Source organism: Lissotriton vulgaris, chromosome 7 (assembly GCF_964263255.1).
Source record: "Lissotriton vulgaris chromosome 7, aLisVul1.2, whole genome shotgun sequence".
NCBI lineage: Eukaryota > Metazoa > Chordata > Amphibia > Caudata > Salamandridae > Lissotriton > Lissotriton vulgaris.
In genome coordinates this window covers 1,180,198,746-1,180,221,366 of record NC_141695.1, presented here as the reverse complement: position 1 = coordinate 1,180,221,366, position 22,621 = coordinate 1,180,198,746, and positions in this window count along the sequence as shown.

The following is a 22,621-nucleotide window of genomic DNA, read 5'->3' as shown; positions in this document are numbered from 1 at the left end:
ACTGAGAATATGAAGCTTCTGAATGTACTCGGGGGCTCCTAAGAACAAATCACATTTAAGAGAACAGAGATTATACATATGACTCGCCAGGACATGTTTCATAAAATGTTAAAGCACCATTCAAGAAGAAATTATATCCCTCTTTACCCTGTTGAACTGTAGCTTAGTAATGTCCTTTCTATTTGATAGATAAGAAGATGAAACAAGTATACTACATGGAGAGACTTTTTCATGAGACGTGCTTTCCTAAAAATGTATCCGATATAAGGAAGGCACGAAATGAACAAAGAAATTTCGAATAGGGAAACGGGTAGTTGCAACCACCACTACCGTTCCGCAAAGAATCCAAAGGATCAGTTAAAGTATGCAATGAAAGAAACAGCAACAGGTGGTTACAGTCACCACCTTGTTCCTCTCTGAATGTTCCACAAGATAAATGTCACAACAAGCTCTTACCGGAAACGGGCAGTTGCGACCACCACTTCCGTTCCGGGCATCCTCAGAGCGAAATGAACAAAGATCATACGGCAGCGTGCAGCAGTCTACTGCAGCGCTCCGCAACCGTGCCGAAGAGTTCAATCGCCAGTTCTAGCATGACAACTCGAGGCGGAGACCTCTGAGTTCCGAATAGCAACTAAGAAACACTGGTTGGAGCGAGAGTCAAGGCACTCCGCTTCCATTAACGACCACCCGTAACCAAAAGGGAAAAAGGCACCAAATCCTGAAGTCGTCTCTCACTTCAGACGTTCCCAGTATCCCTCTTACCGGCACCTTTAGCACGATAGAAGTTCTCCGAACCAGGAATCCAAAACGGAACAACAGGAGACTTGGATATTCCTCACTCGGCATCGGCGAGTGAAAACTAAACCAGGAAGTAGAATTACGCACATCAACCAATAGCATTATACTCCTCCTAGCCAGGAGGATCATGATAGTTGTAGTCTTTACCTATTAGGCAGGCGCAATGGAGTACGATCCTGACAGGACCTGCCTGAAGGAACGGAGCGCCGTGGTGCAGTTACATACACGGAGGAGTGGCTGATGTACCTGATGCCGCGGCCACGCTCTCCACCTTCTTTGTAAGTATAGGCGAAATTTGTGGAACTGCGGTCTGCAAATTCGCGCGAAATCGCAAAAAAATCTGCGAGTTCTCAGAGTTTTCCGCGAACTCGCGATTTTTTTTGCAATTTGCAGAAAATATTACTGGAGTACTTTCTACTGGTTAATCCAGTAAGTGCTACCTCGTTGGGTAAATGTATAGTGCTTTTTTACACTACAGCTGCGTAAAGTGCCAGAGGAGTTGTCTCCAGTGACCATGTGTGTTACTATGCCATCGCGCTGAAGGGCGCAGGGGTCCCTTGAGTGAGCTGTCCATCATAGTGGGTAAATGGCGGGAAGACGTGCGCACGGCTAGTGTGTGGGTGGGGCCAAACGGGGGGGGCTTCTATGCGAGTTCACATGCCTCTTGTGTGTATAAAAGGTCAGAGACCAATCAGAGCAGCAGACGAGGAAATAAGCTCCTGGTCACAGGAACTGCACAGGGATTGCACTCGCGAAAGTGAAGGATGCACTTTGCAACCTTTACTTTCACAAGTGCAGGCCCTGTGCAGTTCCTGTGACCAGGAGCTTCTTTCTCCTCGTCTGCTGCTCTGATCGGTCTCTGACCTTTTATACACACAAGAGGCATGTGAACTCGCCATCGTTTTGTGCGATACCTCTACTCAATTGGAGTACTTTCTAGTACTGTCTAATCCAGTAAGTGCTAACTCGTTGGGTAAATATACAGCTGCGTAAAGTGCCAAAGGAGTTGTCTCCAGTGACCATTTGTCTGTTACTATGCCATCGTGCCGAAGGGCGCAGGGGTCCCTTGAGTGAGCTGTCCATCATAGTGGGTAAATGGTGGGAAGACGGTGCACACCACTAGTGTGTGGGCGGGGCGAAACGAGGGGGCTTCTATGCAAGTTCATATGCCTCTTGTGTGTATAAAAGGTCAGAGACCGATCAGAGCAGCAGACAAGGAGAAATAAGATCTTGGTCACAGAACTGCACATGCTAGGCTCCATATATATCCCAAACACAGAACAGGGAGCCTTCTGGTGTACATTGTCTGAGATATTATCTTGTTGGTGCAATATTCCCTGGTTGCTGGGGGAGACTTCAACACAGAACTGGACACCAACTTAGACAGATCCTTCCCACCGCTGCAATAAAACTGCTGCCACATCTAATGCTAGGCTCCCAGGGGAGTGGTTCCGCCACTGGGGTCTGGTAGATGTGTGCAGAACTCTAAACCCGCAGGCATACCTTTATCCTAACCCTGGGTGGGTAACTCCGTTCCACCACAGAGTTGCTGAGATTAGCCTACTCCGTGCTCCATGGGGATTGCGGAGTAGGCAAAAAGTTAGCTGCTCACTCCTGCCTCTCAAAGTCTTAAAAAATGTAAAAAAGAAGCCACTTACCTGTTGTCTGCGGCCTCCCCTGCCTAGCCGCTCTCTGTCCTGCTCCTCAATCCTCCTTCTGTAATTACAAAAACACTACATTGTACGTCTAACACGCAAAAGGGGACGCGGGGAGCAAGATGGAGAGCGACTAGGTAGGGGAGGCGGCAAACAACAGGTAAGATGCTTCTTTTTTACATTTTTAAAGACTTTGGGAGGCGGGATGGAGCGTAGCAGAGATTAGCGTATTTCCAAGGAGGTTTTTTAAAACTCTGTGGAAACACACGTAGAGTAACTACGCCTGCAACGCCCAGGGTTACTTTATTCGCACTATTCCCACCCACAGGGATTACATGTACGCATAGATTGCTTTATAGGGAATACAACACTCCTGGCAGACTGCACCAACATGGACTACAGCGGCCGTACCCCTCAGATTATAACCCTCACACACTACAACTGTGAGGTGACAGTGTAGAATGCTACAGCCCTTAGCGTTGGGAGACCTTCCCTTTAGGGCCTCAGTGGGAGCAGCTATATATACTTACTTTGAAAACAACATGGACTCTGTCCCTGATGCAGGCGTGCTATGAGATGCAAGCAAGCTGTAATTAGAGGACAGTGTCTAGGACTTTGCTGGAGTATTGGTCGCCATTTAGATCAAGGAGGCAAAATGCATTGAAGATACACTTGCCAGCTTAGAAACCAACTTAACGCACACCACTGCTACTCAGCAGGCTTTGGACAACCAGAGACAAAAACACGCAGAGGTTATTAAACAGCTCTGCTGCTCAAATTATGCTTCACACACAGCGCACACGCATGTGGCAGCAGAAAGGGTGAGTAGACTACTAGCAAGACTGATCAAGCAAGCCCAAGCACAACAACCTGTTCTACTGTTGCGGTCCATGTCCGGGCAACTGTTGACTGGCCAATTGAAAAACAAAAGAGGGACCCTGAATCTAAGGATTAGTAAAAAAAGGGGAAACAACCCGCCAGGGCGAGAATACTAGGGAGAAACATGGAAATGGGTGTTCCCTAAATACAAAAGGAACCAAGTAGATTTCTTTCATCTTTATGTAGTTATTTATATCAACATGCCCTGCTGCCTCATTCTAGCTACATGCTTTGCTACCTTATAAATCCCATTTTGCAAACTTGGTCTTCAGATGCTCGCCTCTCGTTTTCATATCTAGTCTTACTTTATATAGACACAGGCTCTGTTTAGGCCTTGTATTTTGCTTGGCCTGTTTATTATCTTTGTGAGCCATGTTCCTCGAGTTATTGTTTATTATACACGGCCCACATTACCTTCTCTCAGATCCCTAGCCTTACTCTATTATTGCCCTGTTATCCTTGTGTTTATTACGTAGTTTCTAGATGTATAGGCCCAGCATTTTGCCGTTAGAGGTTAGTTAGTGATTTTCTCCTTACATATCTTTCTTAGATTTTTGGGCTGGTCTATTGTGCCCCCCTGACCCGCAGTGGTACCTCTGCTCCCTCCCTGAATCTTGCCTGGATTCTCTACAGGCCCCTGAAATTGTGCTGCTCTGAATCTCAACTAACCAGCGAGCGCATGCACCTACTGGATTCCGTTTATTCTTGTTGTTGTCAACTACCTGCTATTCCTCTGAAACATCTCAGTGGCCCCATTCTTGAGGGCCCCTAGGTAGGCTGCCTTTTCCCGACCTGTTGTCTTAAACATATTTTTATTTGTAGGTGTATTTTTTATGAGGTAGTTTGTCTATGCATTTTCTGGCTTCTTGACACACTTTACCAGTTCTGGCTACATTCAGTGCACAATTCACCTTCACTGTTTTCATGACGAGCACTCTGGGATATAAGGACATCTTACTTTTGTGGTATGCGTGGACTCGGTTTCCTGAATGTTTGTTTTTTGCTGACTCTTATTAAGGCCTTCCTTCTTTTTAATGAATGATATTTTGCAGTTTTTCTTATATTGTTTCATTTGCCCACAGAATACCCACTCTCAGCCCTTGCTGCTACTAGGACCGCTCCTCAGGACCTTGTGCCAGACGTCATTTATTGTGTCTGCCTGTTTTCTACTCCAAGTGCGCCCTGATGAAGGAAGCCTGTATTGGCACTTGTGTGAAACGCGCGTCGGCGCTTTTGTGTGTGGTGATATGTATGTGAATGTCTGTGTATGTATTTGATTGTACAAAAGGTGTGTTTGATTGTATGAGTGCATGTACTTTGTGGCCTTTTTTGAATTATATTTGCGTGTCCTCGTTTTTATATTATAATTCTGATTTTCTGTATATGATTATAAAAAGTTTTCTAGATACTAGTTCACTGTCTCAATGAAACCATTTTTCTATGAAAGCAATGTGTATATATATTTTTAAAAAAAACAAAAATTAAAAAGCTTTTTTGAATAAATAAATCTTCTTTGTGGTTGTGTGGGTTAACTGAATGTTTGATTAGGACTTGGTTCCTTTTGTATTTAGGGAACACCCATTTCCATGTTTCTCCCTAGTATTCTCGCCCTGGCGGGTTGTTTCCCCTTTTTTTACTAATCCTTAGATTCAGGGTCCCTCTTTTGTTTTTCAATTGGTTTCCCGGCACTTTTGCCGTGAGGGTTAGATAGGTCCCTCCCTTAGGCCTTTGAGTTCAGCAAGAACTGTATGTAAGTGGGACCCTTTGTTGGTCCAGGTATATTTGAGTGTCTTGTTGTTGTTGTAACACCCTTTTTTTCTTCAGCCGTCACTTCACTTTGTGGCTTTGCTGTGGTATCTTATTTTCTTTCTTACTTACCCTTGGTTATGGATGCCATCAAAACCTTCGGGTTTAGTGAGGAAGATTTCACTAGGTTGCTTGGACCTACCACCACATCCGATCAACCTTTCTCACTCAACAAAGGTACAAATGATGAATGGCTTAAACTCCTCAACTTAAAAAAGAAATCAAAAAGGACTGAGCCCCATGCAGACTTTATGATCAAATATCTCAAAGCCGGGGTAATACCCAATGGGCTCCGTATCAGAAATATACCAGACCTTTTTGTTGAACTGCGCACCTTTCTTGAAAGATGGTCTCTCATTGCCAATCGTTGTTCGAGAGACCTCATGCTACTCATCATTGAGACAGCAAGAGAGGTAGTAGCTGAGCTGCTTAAAGAAATTGCAGCTATGGAGGAATCACTCCTTAAAAATGATGTAGTTGGCGATGCTAGACGTAAATTAGAGGAGGTTAATTTAGAACTAGACTCCTTTAATGATTATGTAGTCAAAAGAAAGGCAGATAAACTTAAAAAGGACATCAGATATTTTTCAGAAGAAAAAGTATATCCCTGTTTACATGCCCAATATTACACCACTCGGGATTCTTACCAACAAAGTTACCGCCAATACTGGTCAAATAGGCAAATTCGGACATTCTCCAACACTTCCGAATCAGATGAAGGTGGCTCCACCTCCAATGAAAAACCCTCAGATAGAAGGAACAACTTTGATGGCCCTCAAAGATCCAATCGTTTTTTAGGGAATCGCCGAGGGACGAATCGGGTTCGAATCAGACCATCAGAGAGGGGGCATTTTCAGAACACCAGATATCACCAGACGGAGAATCAGCAACGTTTTCTGGAGACAAGACAAAATCGCTATTGGAGAGATTAGAGACATCTATTGACGAGTCTCTGATCCCCATTTTTAATCTGTCGAAAAAACCTCTAGAAAAAAACACCATTGCTGATCTATCCCGTGGGCTATCTTTTGGTCTTAGTGCCCCCTTCAATGCCTTTGAACTCAATAAAGATATACAAACTTTCTTCCGGAAAGTTCGCCTCAAGAAATTTTTCATGGAAAGAGAATTTGAAGGGGAGAGGAATATCTCTGGTTTCCGACCTACTTCAGTTTTCACGCCCACTATTGAGCAAGTTGGCCCTGAAGTGGCAACATTTGAGAAAAGTGTCTGTTCTAAAATTGCTAAACTCACTAAATTTATCCCTAAACCACCCTACAACCTTAACTATGATGAGTATCAGGCCCTTAAACAACTGTCGGCTGATCGCTCCCTCACTGTTAAACCGAGTGATAAAGGGGGTGGTATTACAGTTCTTGATAGTGAGTACTATAAAGAACAGATCCTTCTCATGTTGAACAACCAAGAACATTACCTTAAAGTTGCAAACTACCCATCTAAAAGAATAATGACTGAGATCTCCAATGTCACTTATAGTGCCATGCAGCGTGGATCCATCTGCAAACAAGAATTTGATTTCTTCAATAAATCATTCTTCAAAATACCAGTCCTTTACGGACTACCCAGGATGCATAAAAGCCTTACTTGTCCACCTTTTAGGCCTATCGTTTCCACTATTGGGTCTCTCACAGAACCCCTCTCTAAATTTGTGGACTCGTGTCTCGCTCCCATTGTGATTGGCCTTCCTGCATTTGTTCGTGATACTGGACATCTTAACACTCCTCGAATCCCTACTTGTCTCGTTACATAAGCCAGACACAAATGTATAAATGATTGGCGCTTATCGTCTGTTAGCATTATTGAATACAGACTACAAGATACTGGCCAAAACACTGGCAAGCAGGCTGGCCCCAATAGTGCCGTACCTGGTACACACAGATCAAAATGGGTTTGTGCCTGCCCTCTGTACATCGCTGAACTTGAGACACCTTTTTGGAATAGCTCACTACTCGAAGGAATGCTGGACACACTCGGGTTGCCTGGTGCTTGACTTGAAGAAGGCATTTGACACACTAAAATGGGACTTTTTATTCACTGCTTTAAGCAAGTACGGCCTGAGCACCAACTTTATAAGTCTCGTCAATTTGCTATATACTCAACCAACTGCCAAAGTCAAGACGGGGCCATATATATCTCGGCCGATCCCAATTGAGTGTGGTATACAACAGGGCTACCCACTCTCCCCACTATTCTCATTGGCCATTGAGCCACTAGCCGAGTACCTGCACAAGACAAAAGAAGAATGGGGCATCCCATACGGATATGGCAAACATGCGATCTCTTTATATGAGGATGATCTGTTAATATATCTCCGGGACATCAGGGTGCCGTGTGAAACAATAGAAAGAGTGCTGCTGGAATTCGCCTCCCTATAACGACTTCGAGTAAACTGGGGGAAGTTATGCCTGTACCCCTTTGCCGAGTCAACCCCTGGCAAAATGTTGTTGATCAACAACATATCTGTACACTGGTAGCAGACAGCATTCCGATACCTTGGAATTCGAATCTACAGAGAACCAATGGACCTATTGGAGGGAAACCTCATGTGTGTTATCACAACAGTTAGATCGCAAATGGCATTCTGGCGCACCCTTCCTTTGGCTATCATGTTCCAAATTACGCTCCTGAAAATGGTGGTGCTCCCAAAACTCCTTTATCACTTCCCCAACTTAACACTATTTGTCAAGCCAGTACTTTTCTGCATGTTCGAGGGTGATATGCGGCAGTTCATGTGCCCCATGGCACATGTAGCAGGATAGCTCTGGCTAAACTATATCTCCCAACTAACCGTGTTGGCTTGGCTGTGCCCAATATGGAGCACTACTACCTGACAGTATAGCTGCAGTGGGTGGCCCTATGGATCGGTGGCCTACAACTCCCAGACACCACTACACAGCAACCAGGCTACACCCAACCCCAAAAAATAACAATATTTCCCCCCGGAGGACAGGAGTGACACCTACCCAGCTGTTGACGAGAGGAGTTTACACCTGTTTCCCTCGTAGCCTAAGACTCACAAAACCAGTCACCCTGTAGACACCTTCCCTACCCCTGCTTGGCATGCTCATGCAACATCGAGCAATCAGTGTGACAGAACTCCACATATGGGAGGAGGTGGGAATCCACACCCTAGACCCTAGGGGACCTATATCATGAGAAACAGCTGATTCTGTTCAATTTGCTTGCCGAAGAATTCAGCATGTAACAAGGGCCAATTCCTGCTGCATGCCGTACTGACGTGAGCGCTGCGAACACTGTGGAGTAACATAACAAAAGAGCTCGCAACACATTTGACCATCCAATCTTTGCACAAACTGGTGTGGGCGACACCTCACCAGATGGTTGTCAGAATCACTATGGACACACGCAATGCTTCCGCTGACATCACTTAGGACCCACTGTGACACAGACCTACAGCGGGCAAGCACAGAGCGGGAATGGGGGGCAATCCTAGAAGGGCCTGCATATATTCCTCGGATTACCAGATTCTGCCTCATACAGTATTTCATAACACACAGAGCTTACATGACACCAGCCAAAATGAATCAATACTCTGGCAGCAGTGATGCCCAATGCCCCAGGTGTGGTCTGGTGGGAGGAGACCTCTTACACATGCTAAGGGCCTGCACTGCCATTGTCTCCTAATTAGAAATGGTCACTATGCACTTACACCAGGGCACTGATTGCACAGTGGAGTGGACCTTGGAGGTATGCCTTCTGGGTCTCTATCAGAGGCCTAAAAAACATAAAGTAACAACTTGATTCATAGACTTAGGACTCATTGTAACTAAGCAGTTACTCATCAGGCACTGGAAGTCCCCTGAACCCCCAGCTGCGAAGGCCTGGTTTCAATCCCTTATCTGATGGGCTCAGGCGGAAAGCATAGCGCTTCGTCGCGAAAATACCATAGGGTTACGTACATTTCCCATTGCAGCAGCATGGGATATTCGGAACCACAGGATGCTTCCTCAGGGTCGGATGACACACAAGAGAAAACTAATAACATAGAGTAGACCTCACCATGGAGGAGGTTTTAATCTAGAAACCCTGCAAGGTCCCAAACACTGTGCACCTCATGTACACATCCAAGTCACAACATGGTCATTCAAGCAGTAAGGAATGGCATCATACAAGTGTGATACACAATTAATGTTCAGTTGAAGGGACGGGATGTGCTGAGGAAGGCGGCGATACACTAAAGCAGGCATAAGTCGTTATCTCACCATGTTGAATTAATGGGGCATTACACTTATGGTGTATTCTATAATGTTAATACACTATTTAGTTAAGCATTCCAAAGGCTCTGCATAAACAAAATCCTTAATATGCAATACTAAAAACGCCTTATCCTTGTCTGTTACCTGGGAGAGGAGAGAAGAAGGACCCACGGACCCTCGGAGCTGACCTGTTGCTCTTTATCGCTTCGGATACCGCTGCTCCCGCACCCGCTTCGGGGGTGCCGCTTTGCGGGTTGCAGCGAGGGGCCAGGTTGCAAGGCTGTTGGGCGGTCGAAAAAGCAGCGAAGAAGGAGTGGAACATCAGCAGAGGGCGTGTGCAAGCAGGGACTCGGAAGACCAGGAGTCCCTGCGCCGCTCAGGTGCGCACGGCCGCGCCCCCAGTGAGACACGCCCCCCGCCCAACCAAGATCTAAAAGGCGTGTGCTTCCTCTTGCCTGCGGGACGCCTTATCCGTTGTCTGTTACCTGGGAGAGGAGAGGAGAAGGACCCACGGACCCTCGGAGCTGACCTGTTGCTCTTTATCCCTTCGGATACCGCTGCTCCCGCTACCGCTCGCCGCACCCGCTTTGCGGGTGCCGCTTCGCGGGTTGCAGTGAGGGGCCAGGTTGCAAGGCTGTTGGGCGGTCAAAAAAGCAGCGAAGAAGGAGTGGAACATCAGCAGAGGGCGTGTGCAAGCAGGGACTCGGAAGACCAGGAGTCCCTGCGCTGCTCATGTGTGCACGGCCGCGCCCCCAGTGAGACACGCCCCCCGCCCACAACGGCCACTACTTAACAGGCTGCTTGGCGCACAGCGGGACGCAAGCGGGATGCCGAGCGAAGCCCGGGCAAAGGGCGGGCAGTCTGTGGCAGTCAGGGGCTGTCAGAGGCTGGGCTGGGCCAGCCCCCTGTCATCTATCACCTTGTATCACAGAGTCAGTAATCCCTTGGCGGTTTAGAGGCCCACATGTCTACCCGTTCTGGGAAAGGTCTGAGGGGTGGGGGAGAGGGTGCGGCAGGGTGCTCTATGATAGGCACGATGGACAAATTCATTACAAGAGTAGCTGCTGTCATCGAAAAGGAGATTGTGATGACGGAACGCCGCCTCTCACAAGATTCTTTCCCGGCCAGACGCTCCTCGTTAGGAGCAGCGGCACATGCCCTGTCTCCAGCTCCTACCCAGCCTGCCTCCCCTCTACCTGGGATTTTCTCTGAACAGCCACGGATTGCAGCAATAGGGGCAAGCATTGAAAGGTTGGAAAGCATGGTAGTACAATCCTTGCCCATTAGCTCTAGTCCAGTGATTACAGGACCCCGATTTACTACATCCCCAGGTACTTCCAGCGATCTGGTGTGTCAATCGCTTCCACAGGTCCTCCTCCAGGTTCCCAAATTGTTGTGTATGGGGGGAGCGCCCCTGGTTTGTACTAAGAGAAAAAGGGTTACTTCCATACAGAAGGCTAGCCTTATATTACGTCATAAGCGCCCGAGGAAATATGTCCCAAGAGGTCCTGCCCTATCAAATAGCCGTGGTTTTGCCACATCGACCACCGTCCCAGGCAGAGGAAATGATCCTCCGGTAACTGTGGTCAAAACTACACAGGCTAATTTCATCACTCCTGCACCTCCAACTTCTCCTCATGAAGCGCCGTCCATTAAGCTCATCGAGAATTTGGTTAAGTCCCTATTGGTCCCGCTCACCGACCAAGTTAGGAGTCTAGGGGATAGGCTTTATAGGTTTGAACAGACCACCCGGGATAATTTCTTTTCCCTTAAAACCCTCATCAAATTACAGTTTAAATCTAGGGACGACATCGCGGGTGGAAATGCCGGGAAGGGGGATCTTGGGGGCTCCATACAGGCAGCATTACCAACAACGTCTGTACCAGCTTCAGCAGCAGGGAAAGACTCGGTAACAGCTTCCAAGACCCCTGTTACTGTAAAGCCAGGACCTATAATTCATACTGCCCAGGTTCATGCTAGTACCCCCCCGATAGCGAGTAATGCAAAGTCCAAACCTGACCAAAAAAAGTTGCAAGCAGGTGGGGCCCTTACTAACCCAAAACGACCGGCTCACCAAACTGATGACGCCAGGGTAGTTGCCCCGGCCTCAGAGGCAAAAGCAGTATTGAGCCATCCTGGAGTCCCTCCTCCTGCGACTATACCGCAGAAGGTGGTTCGAAAATGTCCCTCAGTTAATCTCCCCCCAGAGTGCCATTCATACGTTGCCGTCCTCACTAATGTTCCCGTCCTGAAGGACGCTCAGCTAGAAAATCATCAGGCCCTGAAGAATAAAGTCATCCACTGGCTGAAAGCCAATAGACCCCTTCCCATGGGAGTTGATGGGGTGATTCTTGGAGTGCGTAGGGTAAGTTGGATTGGACAGGGAAAGAAATCGTTCGAGGGTGATTGTGTGGTAGTCAACTTTCAAGATATGAGAGTTTCTCACGCAATATGCAATTCTGACCAGGCCTTGGGTGGACCAGGTATTGATGTGGTTGTTTTAACATACCCACGGCAGGCTACGAAATGTCCTGGTCAACTCCCTGGGGCTATCTACCACAACATCTTCGAGAGCCAATGGCATCCTGCTTTACCACTGTTCCAGCCGCATGCTGTGTGGCCGAGGTCGAGCTGGGGCTCTAGGGGGTACTGACTTGCTGATTCTTCTGGAGAGGTACGGGGGGATCTAAAAACTGATGGAGTTTCCCACTCATCCCTAAAGTTGATGGGTTCACCCACCGTAACAGGGAAGCAGTTAGCCCTAATGGCTAGACGGGAACTAGGTGTGGGGCAGGACCCAATTGAAGTTGTTATCGATCAACCCACTCTGGTAGAGGTAGGGATGGACGGCACTGTTGTGTCCAGTAGCGCTGCAGCTGTAACGGACCCGCTTATTAGGGTTTTCAGCTGGAACGTGGCTGGACTAGCTAGGAAGCTGGACTTGCCTGACTGGAAAGCTCTTGCAGAGGAGTACTCCATTTGCATGATCCAGGAGACCTGGAGTGGGGAGCCCCTGCATAAGGCGGGTTATTCAACACACTATACACCGGGTGTCTACCCAGAATCAGGCAGGGGGCGCCCTTCGGGAGGCCTTCTCATTTGGGTATCTTCCTCCCTTAATTGTAGGGTAGAGGAGCACCAAACAAACTGCCCGGATCTTCTTAATATCACCCTAAAAAACTCCAGGGGTCGAGTCATCCTTAATATTTTCAATATCTATGCGCGGGCATAAAAGGAGGCAGACAATCACCCACTATAGCTCTCTTAGAGGGTCTGCTTAGATCTTCCCCCTATAGCCACTGTACCCTGGTCGCGGGCGACTTTAACTGCACCTTTGAGCCTCTTGGCTCAGACGTCACCCAAGACCAGGAGGAGGATGACTATAGGAGGGGGATACCGGCTCTAGAGCTCAGCCCAATCAAGAGGTGGACAGAGGTGGCACTCCAGGTCAATTCTCTTACCATGGAGTTTGACCTGAGGGCCCTCAATGGAAGGACTAGATCTGACAAAGCGGGAGCCGATACGTTCAATAGGCCTAATCACACGTCAAGAATTGACTACATCTTGCTTGACGTCCACCTATGGAGCTCGGTGGAAGATATGGAGGTCATATCCTCCATGGAGAGCGATCACAACCTGCTCTCTCTTGCCTTGTCTCCTGGGTGGTTTGATGATATAGGGGGTTCGTCTACACGCGTCATTGTTCCCGGTGAATCAGTTGTCTCGAACTGTGGCAGACGGCTGAAGTGGGCTAAGCTCACGCTCTCAGTTGAGAAGATGTCCATCATATCTCAGCTTTTAACCACTGCCTCAGACAATTTGGACTCTCTTGAGGACGGGCCGGTGGAGCTGCATGACCGGTTCTGTAGCCTAACTCAGGCCATAAGCAACCTATTTATTGTCCCATCCAGTCATAAGGGTGGGAAGACACGTCCACGCAAAAGACAGGGTTGGTATAACCACAAGTGTAGGGTAACTAAGACACTGCTTGTGGAAGCAGTGAAATCTAAGTGCCAAACAAGGACTAGGGAGGCGAGAAGGATGTACTCCCAATGCTTGAAACTCGCCAAAAAGGAATGGGAGGATAACTTCTGGCAGGACCTCTTGGTTGCAAGTAGGGGGAGAGACGCTAAAGGTTTCTGGGACTTGGTGGGCAGTAGGAATCGTCCTGATGACACCTTGAGGACTTGCACTATTCCAGCACAGACGTGGTTTAACCAATTCAAGGCCCTTTATTCAGATGTAGAAGGGTCACTTGACGTCCCATTTTCTAGTCCCCCCTTTGTACTGGATCAAGCCACTGACCCCTTTACTGCACAGGAGGTTAGGAACCTGATTAAATCCCTGATTCCCCTGAAAGCAGCTGGTCCTGATGGGCTGCCAGGGGATCTTCTGCGCGCCTACCCGGGTGAATGGGGCATATTGATTTCTGCCATCTTGAATGCCATCTTAGACGGAGGTCCTGTCCCAGAGTCCTGGAAAGGAGCAGAGGTAGTCCCAATTTTTAAAAAAGGTTGTCGGGACCAACCGGGAAACTACAGGCCAATAAGCCTCATCGACTCTACCCAGAAGGTGGCGGAAGAGGCGCTTTTGGGGCGGATTCTTCACTGGGTGGACGAAAACCAGATACTGTCCGGCCTGCGGGCAGGTTTCCGTTCTGGCACAGGAACTATTGAGCAAGTGTTCAGATTATTGCTTCTACACTGGAAGGTGGTGGAACTGGGCAAGGGCAGTCTTTATCTGGCCTTTATAGACCTGAAGACTGCCTTTGACCTGGTTCCTAGGGAGGAACTCTGGAGGGTCTTGCAGGGTCTTGGGCTGCCCCTTACATCCTATTGCTTCTCACCAAACTACATAATGACAACTATGCTCAGGTGCGATGGGGTCAGAACGGGGAGAAGACCGATAGGATCCCAGTCAATAGGGGTGTCCGACAGGGTTGTGTATTAGCTCCCACACTATTTTCCCTGTATGTGAATGGTGTGGTAGAGCACCTGCTTGAAGAACCAGCAGATGCCCCTTCCTTAGGGGGCGTGAGGATTTCAACCCTGTTGTTTGCGGACGACACCCTCCTCATCTCAAAGACTCCCCAGGGCCTCCAGAAGCTTCTGAATCGCTTCCAGGACTTTTGCTCAAAAAGAGGGCTGGTTATAAATGTCGACAAAACCAAATACCTGATCATGCACCCCCCACGCAAACTTGGTCGTCCTCCAGTATTGAAATCTGTCCCCCTCGAGAGAGTGTCAGAATTTGATTACCTAGGGATCCGCATGAGCGATGTCATGAGCTGGTCACCCCACATCAACAAAATGACCCTCAGTCACAAAAGGGTGGGGGGAGCACTGTTGAGAGAGTACCGTAATTTTTCCAAGCAATGTGTAGCTCCGGTAATTGACATCTATAAAGCCAGAGCAGTCACGGCATCTCTTTATGGGGCTGAGCTATGGGGCCTTCGTAATTTGGATGTACTCTCCAAGGCAGAGAATACATTTTTGAAGGCCCTCCTGGCTATCCCGATGAGCACTCCAACAGTTCCGGTGCTATTGGATGGGGGTTGTAAAGCAGTCAAAGATCAGGCTCGCCTCCGGCCACTCCTCTTATGGGCTCGTCTGTGGAGAGTTCCCAAACTGAAAACATAAGCGGATGAGCTGTCAGAGGTGATGGGAATGGGTGGTTGGAATAAGATCAAGTGGCTCAGGGACATTAAAAACCTACTGGGAGACCTAGGCTTGGGGTCTTGCTGGACTACTCAATCTGCCCCGCTGAAGGCGACCCTGAAAAAACTATATTGGGAGTGGGTCTCTGCTCAGCTCATCAGCAACCCACGTCACTGCAATTCCACCGCAGCCTACTTGAAAATAAAAGACGTTGTTGCCTTTGAGCCCTACTTGGACCTAATTACAATTCCTGCTGACCGGTCACTCTATATTAAACTTAGAGTAGGCACCTTACCCTTAGGAGACCTGCTTTCAAGATGGAATACACCCGCGCAGGCATCACCATATTGTGCACTATGCACAACTAGGCCAGAAACTGTGGCTCATTTCTTCTTTGAGTGCCCTGATTACACTCGTCCAAGAAGAACTTGGCTTAAACCTCTCTGCAAACAACTGGGAACTCGCCACTATATGGTGGCTTTACGGATTTTATTCACCGACACATCCTCCCCCATAGTCTGTGGTGTGTCCAAATTCTTAAAATGGGCATGGTTGATCCGCTTAAAAAGACTGTCTATATCAATTTAATTCTTTCTTAAGTAATTTATTGTTGTACAATTCAAAATATTTTAATCCGATCCAATTTTAACCTGTACAGTTTTTTACGATGTGCTATTTTATATATTTCTGTAATGCTTTTATGATATCTGCATATCGAAATATAGCTATCAACCAACCAACCAACCAGCTAAAATAATAGTTTGTTTTGTGATTTCTTCCATCAACATAACCATGCATATGCTTGCAATGTTGCCTGTTTAAATCATGAAAACATTCAATAAACAAATTGAAACAAAAACATTCACATGAATGTGCCCTTGGAGACCCTTTCCCATGTGTGAATGGAATTACCATTACCTTTGAGCATTTAGTAAAATAACAATGTTTCGCAACAGTGTTTAAGTCGCAGAACAATAACAAATTCCGTAAGTACTTGGTATTTAAAAGCACACCCCCAAACACGCCCCTTTCAAATACTTATTCAGTACGATTTCCTTAACCCAATTATTGATTTAGAAAACATTCTTCTATTCTTTAAATGGCTTTAAAATATTTGTAAAAAGGTTTTAGCAATTGCAAACCTTCTCATTTATCTAATCACCTAAACCCCCATATACAAGAGTCTACTAATTATGCAACTCACAAGCAATCGCATCTTCCACCTCCAGTGCAGGGATGCTCTGAACCAGCAAATGAAAAATAAAATGATTACCTATAATTGTTTTATTTTTCACCTGTCAGCTCTGAACCAGTGTATGTAGAGAAGGGTAGGGCATGGGTATGGGAGGGGTGCTATGTGCACTTTTAAGTGCGCATGTGAGTTTGGTCGGGTGTCTCAGGCTGGTCAAACACACATGCGCACTTAGGTATCTCCAATCCAGCTGCATTGAACAGCCAGGCTGAAGAAACAGGACAGACTCCCTGGTCTGAGCGGAGGTTCTTTTCAGCCCACTCAGGCCAATCCCCGTGCTGCTCCCATAGCATAGATTGGAGTGGTCCAAGCCGGTCAGAGACAGGACCCTAACCTTCCTTGTTGCCCCATAGCATGAGAGCAGCACATGGATTGCACAGGGAGTCTAATGCTGTCACGATGCGGGAGGTGGCTGGCAACTCCAGGTATATAGGTGTTTTTTTATTTTATTTGTATTATTAACCCCCTCTCTGCACGCTCCTCCTCCCGCGCTTTCCTGCCCCCTCGACTCACCTCACCACCTCTTCATTGTGTTGGCCGCCACTGTTCCAGTGCCTCTTTATTACCTAAGACACAACTCGGCATCCCTTTCATAAATTGAGCACAGCTCATTTCCTCCCTAATTAAACGTTGTCGCTATGTAATTAATGAAAAAACCTTGGGCCAGGCCAGTAGAGAGTCAAAAGAAAAGAGGGATAAACCTCACCATCAGACATACAGATCCTCTGTGAACCATCCTGAGGGAAGACTACTGTAAGCATGGAATCAGTTGTTCTAGCTGGTAGTGAGAATGCTTGCTTCTATTGCAGCTTTGTTGCGTTTCTGAAACGGTTGGGCAATAATTACTATAAATACTTTTTAATTTTCTTCCGCCTGCTTGGAAAAAAATCAAATCTGCTTTATAAACCTGGAACATAGGAAAGTGGATCCCTGGAGCCTGACTGTTACCATAATTAAAGCCCTGCGCGCGTGCGGCTTCTGTCACGCTGGGTGCTGTGGTATAAGCAGCAGGTTGTGGACAATTTTACGTGACAGGCTCATGTTCTGTACACACACACGATGAATTTATAAACGAGCTTGTTTAAGAGATGATCATTAACAAGATTAATGAGGATATTCCCCGCCCTACTTCCCCTCCTTGAGCCTGCGCCAACAGGCAGCTGCGGCCGCCATTTTCCTGATAGGAGAGACTCGCTTAGAATCAGTCATCTCCGGGGACCTCCCGGCTTTGCTGAATCGTTAGGATTTAAACCATTCATTCTTTAAAAGTGTTATTCATCAGCTTAATGAGCACTAGAGGAAGCATTCGCTTTTGAATTAGGAGCCGCAGCAGCTTTGCCGGGAAGGATATAATGTCATTAACAATGGCAACATGTTTGGATGATGGGGCCTGCGGGGGGGATTTGAAAGCTGAGTCCAAAAGCGATTGAAATGAGTTTCTGGTTACGGATATCGCCTCTTAAAGAAGGGCTTTAAGCAGGAGCATGAGCAATTTCCCCTTTTCCTTCTTGTGGCAGTTAGTTACACTACTTGGCATGATATAATACGTTTTCCAATGATTTCGTCCTGTGAGTGACATTCTTCATAGTTAGCGGTTGCCTTGTAAACGCAACGTTTCATCAATATGACTAAAGTCCAAAACGAAGAATGCTAGTCGGACAAAATCAGAATAATGAAACTCCAGTTTGGGGATTCATTATATAATGACTAAATGCTTTTCTTCGAAAATGTAATGATTATCATGGGAAACGGTACAGGACATATATTCAAATCGTGGATCCTACATACGGATGTTAATAATTTTTGACAAATACTAAAAAGATAGCAATTTTTGGAAAAAGTGGATAAAATGAGAAAAAGTTGAAACTGGGCGAAAGAAGCAAACGAGTAGTAATTTCTCTGTATTACCTGGCCTGCAAGAAAAGGGCAGAGGATCATACCGCAGAAAAAAGAAGAGGAGAGAAATAAACTTATGTTGGAAAAAAAGGAGAGAAGGGGTTAAAAGAAGAAAGAAAGTAAGTGGGAAAAGGAAGGCAGAAGGAATTGCTACCCTTGGGGGAAAAATGGAAGGAGAAACGAGGGAAACAAAAGGAAACCTTTCTTGTAAAGAAGGGTAAAGATAGAATAGAAGAAAGAAATTGATGAGGCAAAAGGGAAGATTCCTTTGAAAAATCAAGGAGAAGTAGTCAAAAAAGAGATCTAGAAGAAAGACTTTTCACCAAAAAGGGCATTCACCTGCTTAATTTTGTTAGCCTGATCATGGGCTTTGATTCACCAAAATCCCCAGGGTAGCGGAAGTGACATCATATACCATTTGACCCTAATGACATCACAGGAAGTTACGTCATATGACCTTTGATCCTGAATCATCATAAGTAGTGATGTCACACGACCCTAGTCCTGATGATATCATTATAATTAACATTACCGAAGTTAAATAATAATTACACACTTAATATGCCATTGTGTTCTAGGGGAGAACAACCATAGGCTCTGGAAAAAACACACTAAATCTTTAAGTCCTTTCATGGTGTTCCTAGCTAATGAAACCTGAAAGTCTCCATGAGGTCACCCAATTATGTTTGTAAAATGCCCTATGGGTGCACCGCATGTCGAAAATCCACTCCATTGATAGGACCAGCATTTTGCTATGGCGGGCCCTTTTTCCCAAACATTACATACAATATGCCAGTGCCAGAGGTTTCCTAATGCTGCTTCTCTTGTACTATGGATGTCCCTTATGTCAAAGGTTATGTCTAAAATGTTGTGAACCCGATTTTGTCATGAATGCCCCCTAACATTGACACAGTTGTCTTCCTATATGTCATGGATTTCCTCCAATGTGCCATCACTAGCAAGTTGCCACAGGTGCTACCTATGGCAAGAATTTCCTCCAATAGGCCAATGCTGCCATTTTTTTAAGGATGCCCCATGCCAGAATGTACATACAGTGTGCCAGCACCAGGGCTTTGCTGAAGGTATCCCATATACAAGTATTGTCTCAAGTATGCCAGTGCCAACATTTTTCCAAAAGCGATTCTATTCGCCAAGAAGCATGCCAGGTCCAACAGAAGATTTACAAACATGACAACACAGGTTCACTTACATTCACTTACTCACACTCATTCTCTCAGTAAGGGTATGGTCGAAACTCCCGGTCAGCGATCTTACACGCAAGCTGACACAGACCACCCCGGTGCTTAACAGGGATCCTATAGAGGCAGATGAGGCTTTCTGCGAATGGCTCAGCACAGCCTTAGATGCGGTACTTCCCCTGAAAATAGCCAACAGGAAGACGGGGGCCCCAAATCCTTATGGTTCACCCCAGAGCTGGGTCTTCTGAGAAAAATTTGTAAAAAGAAAGAACGTGACTGGCGGAAAAACTGGGCAGGAAACTCCAAAGAAGAGTACAGGGCAGCCTTGAGAACGTATAAAGTGGCACGCAATGCCACCAAAGCGGCCTACCTTGAAAATAGGATAAAATCATCAGCCAATTCTTCAAGGGAAACCTATAAAATTCTCAAAGAGCTGCTCAAAGTTCCAGTATCTCCAGAACCCTCAGAGGGGAGTACGGACCGCTGTAACCTTCTGGCCCAGTACTTTGACCAGAAAATTCAAAACATCATAGCCGGCCTCCCCTTGCCCCGTCAGAGCCCGCCCTTAGGGGAGAGCTGTCTGGCCACTGATAGAGCCATGCTGGACAAGTTTGCCCCGATCACTAGGGAAGCTTTCTGTAAAGAGCTGGCCACGCAAAAAGTGGCTCTCCGACGGATCCCATGCCTATGTACATCCTAAAGCAGTTTACGGATGTCATAGCGGGTCCGGCAGTAGATCTACTCAACGCTTCCTTTGCCGCTGCCAAGGTCCCCCCCTGTTGGAAGCAGGCTATAGTAAAAGCCCTGCTAAAAAAAGCGGGGCTTGACCCCGCCGATTCGTCCAACTTTCGGCCAATCTCCTTACTGCCAGGGATGGGAAAGATTGCTGAGAAATGGGTTAACCGGCAACTCTCGTCCTTTTTGCAATCCAACGAGTTGCTACGGCACACCCAGACTGGCTTTCGGCCCGGTCAGGGCACTGACTCGGCGCTGATCACCATGGTAGAAGAGGGCAGGTGCATCTTAGATTCAGGAGGATCAGCAGCCCTGGTCCTCCTGGATCTGAGCGCGGCATTTGACACGGTGGATCACAAGATCTTGATCCACCGGTTGGAGGAGCTGGGAGTAAGAGGCCTGGCGCTCACCTGGCTAACGTCATTCTTGAGTGATCGAACATATCAAGTGTGCGAGGGCAACAATAGATCAGTGCCCACCCCCCTTCAGTGTGGTGTCCCGCAGGGCTCATCACTGAGCCCTACGCTTTTTAACGTCTACATGGCCCCACTGGAAGGGGAGGTCGCACCCTTTGGAGTGAAACTCGCAACGTACGCGGATGACACCCAATTGATTGTTTCGCTCTCACTCGCAGAAAACCATGGTCAGAAGTTTGCCGCCTGCCTTACCAACATCATGGCATGGATGGCCGACTCAAGACTCAAGCTTAATGCCTCCAAAACCGAGGTGATGTTGCTGGGAAATCTCTGCACCTCCCTCCCCAAATGTATGTGGCCGGCCTGCTTAGGAGATCCTCCGACCCCGAAGGGATCCATAAAAAGTCTCGGCGTCTGGCTTGAACCGGAGCTGTCGATGCACACTCAGGCGAAAAAAAACGCAGGGTGTTGCTATGGGCTGCTCCGCTCAATACGGAAAGTTATGCCCTTACTCCCACTAGACTCCAGGAAATTGCTGGTACAGGGCCTTATTCTGTCAAGACTGGATTATAACAACGCCCTTTTCCTGGCTGCACCGGAATACACCCTGAACGTGCTCCAGAGGGCACAGAATGCAGCCGCAAGACTGCTGACGAATACATCCAGAAGAACGTCAGCGAAACCGGCCTTGAAAGCGCTCCATTGGCTGCCCATAAGAGCGAGAGTGAAATTCAAAGCGCTCTGTACAGTGTTCAGAGTCCTCCAAGGCACAGGCCCTCCGATCCTCAGAGATCTGATCCGCCCTTACAAATCATCACGAACGCTCTGCTCTGGCGAGGAAAACCTGGTAGCTATCCCGAGAGCAAAAAGAGCAAGGACCGGAGGACGCCGCTTTTCAATAAATGCGGGTCAGCTATGGAACTCCCTCCCAACATCAATGAGGAAAGAACCTAGCTTGACCAGATTCCGAAAATCTCTGAAAACGTTCCTTTTCCCCCAGAATGACTAACATCTCTGGATGTGGTTCAGAGGAGGTCTGTCTGTGTGTACACGTAGCGCTGGGACGCTCAAGGGCAGCCATGCGCTTTAGAAATTCTTTTTCATTTCATTTCATTTCATTAGCACTCAGTTGCACTCATTCATTTTCACCTAGTACTTTGCACGTACTCTCACCCTGATTCACACATTCACACTCTCTCTGACTGACTTATACTTACTCATTTTGACACCCACACCCACGATCTGAGATACAAAAATACATGCTCATTCAGAAACATGCTCTCTCACACAAACTCACACTCTCACCCACATGCATGCACACAACATATATTTAAATCCATTTTATTTTTCTTACCTCAGATGCCAGTGAAGGTCCTGATCTTGATGCTCCACCTTTTGTTACGCTAATAGTGACTAAAAAACTATTATTCACCATTAATGTAATAAAATTGACCAGAAAACAAGTTAGAGCATGACTCCGATAATGCAAGACAACTTTGGGTTCTTGGCACTGATTTTGCCACCTCTTAGGGCTCGGTGTTGCAAACACAGTGCCAGGGGTAGCAAGGGGCATGCTAGCAACCCCTAAATGACACCCATGAGACTGATGAAATAATTCTAGGAGAAAAAATTGTCTTACAATGGCAGGAGATATTCATCCGAACCAGCTTATTCAGGATGTTTTTTGTGAAAACTACTTACAACTATCAAACTCTGATAGAGGTGGGATATCCTTTAGATTCATTATTCTCCTGCCTAACTGTTGCTTTTGAGTGTAATCTTTCCCTGAGGATTTCTGCAGCCCCCAGGAGGCAAGCAAAGCAAGGCGAAAGGGCAGCGTGGTGCGGCATCGGCATCGGCTTCGGCATCGGCCAATAATTTAGCGCCGTACGCTGTGCTCTGGGAGCCGGGTAGAGAGGAGAGTTACCGCCGCAAGCCTAGGAGACTCTGTGCTGCTTCTGGGAGGTATGCTCTAGTACTTACGGTAGTTCCAGAGGCGGCGCGGGCCAGACCCAAAACCTTCTTTCAAGACCTTCGCCGAGGTCTCGGGGGCTCTCCGTCTGCTAGAGCGGGACTGAAGCACTGCACCC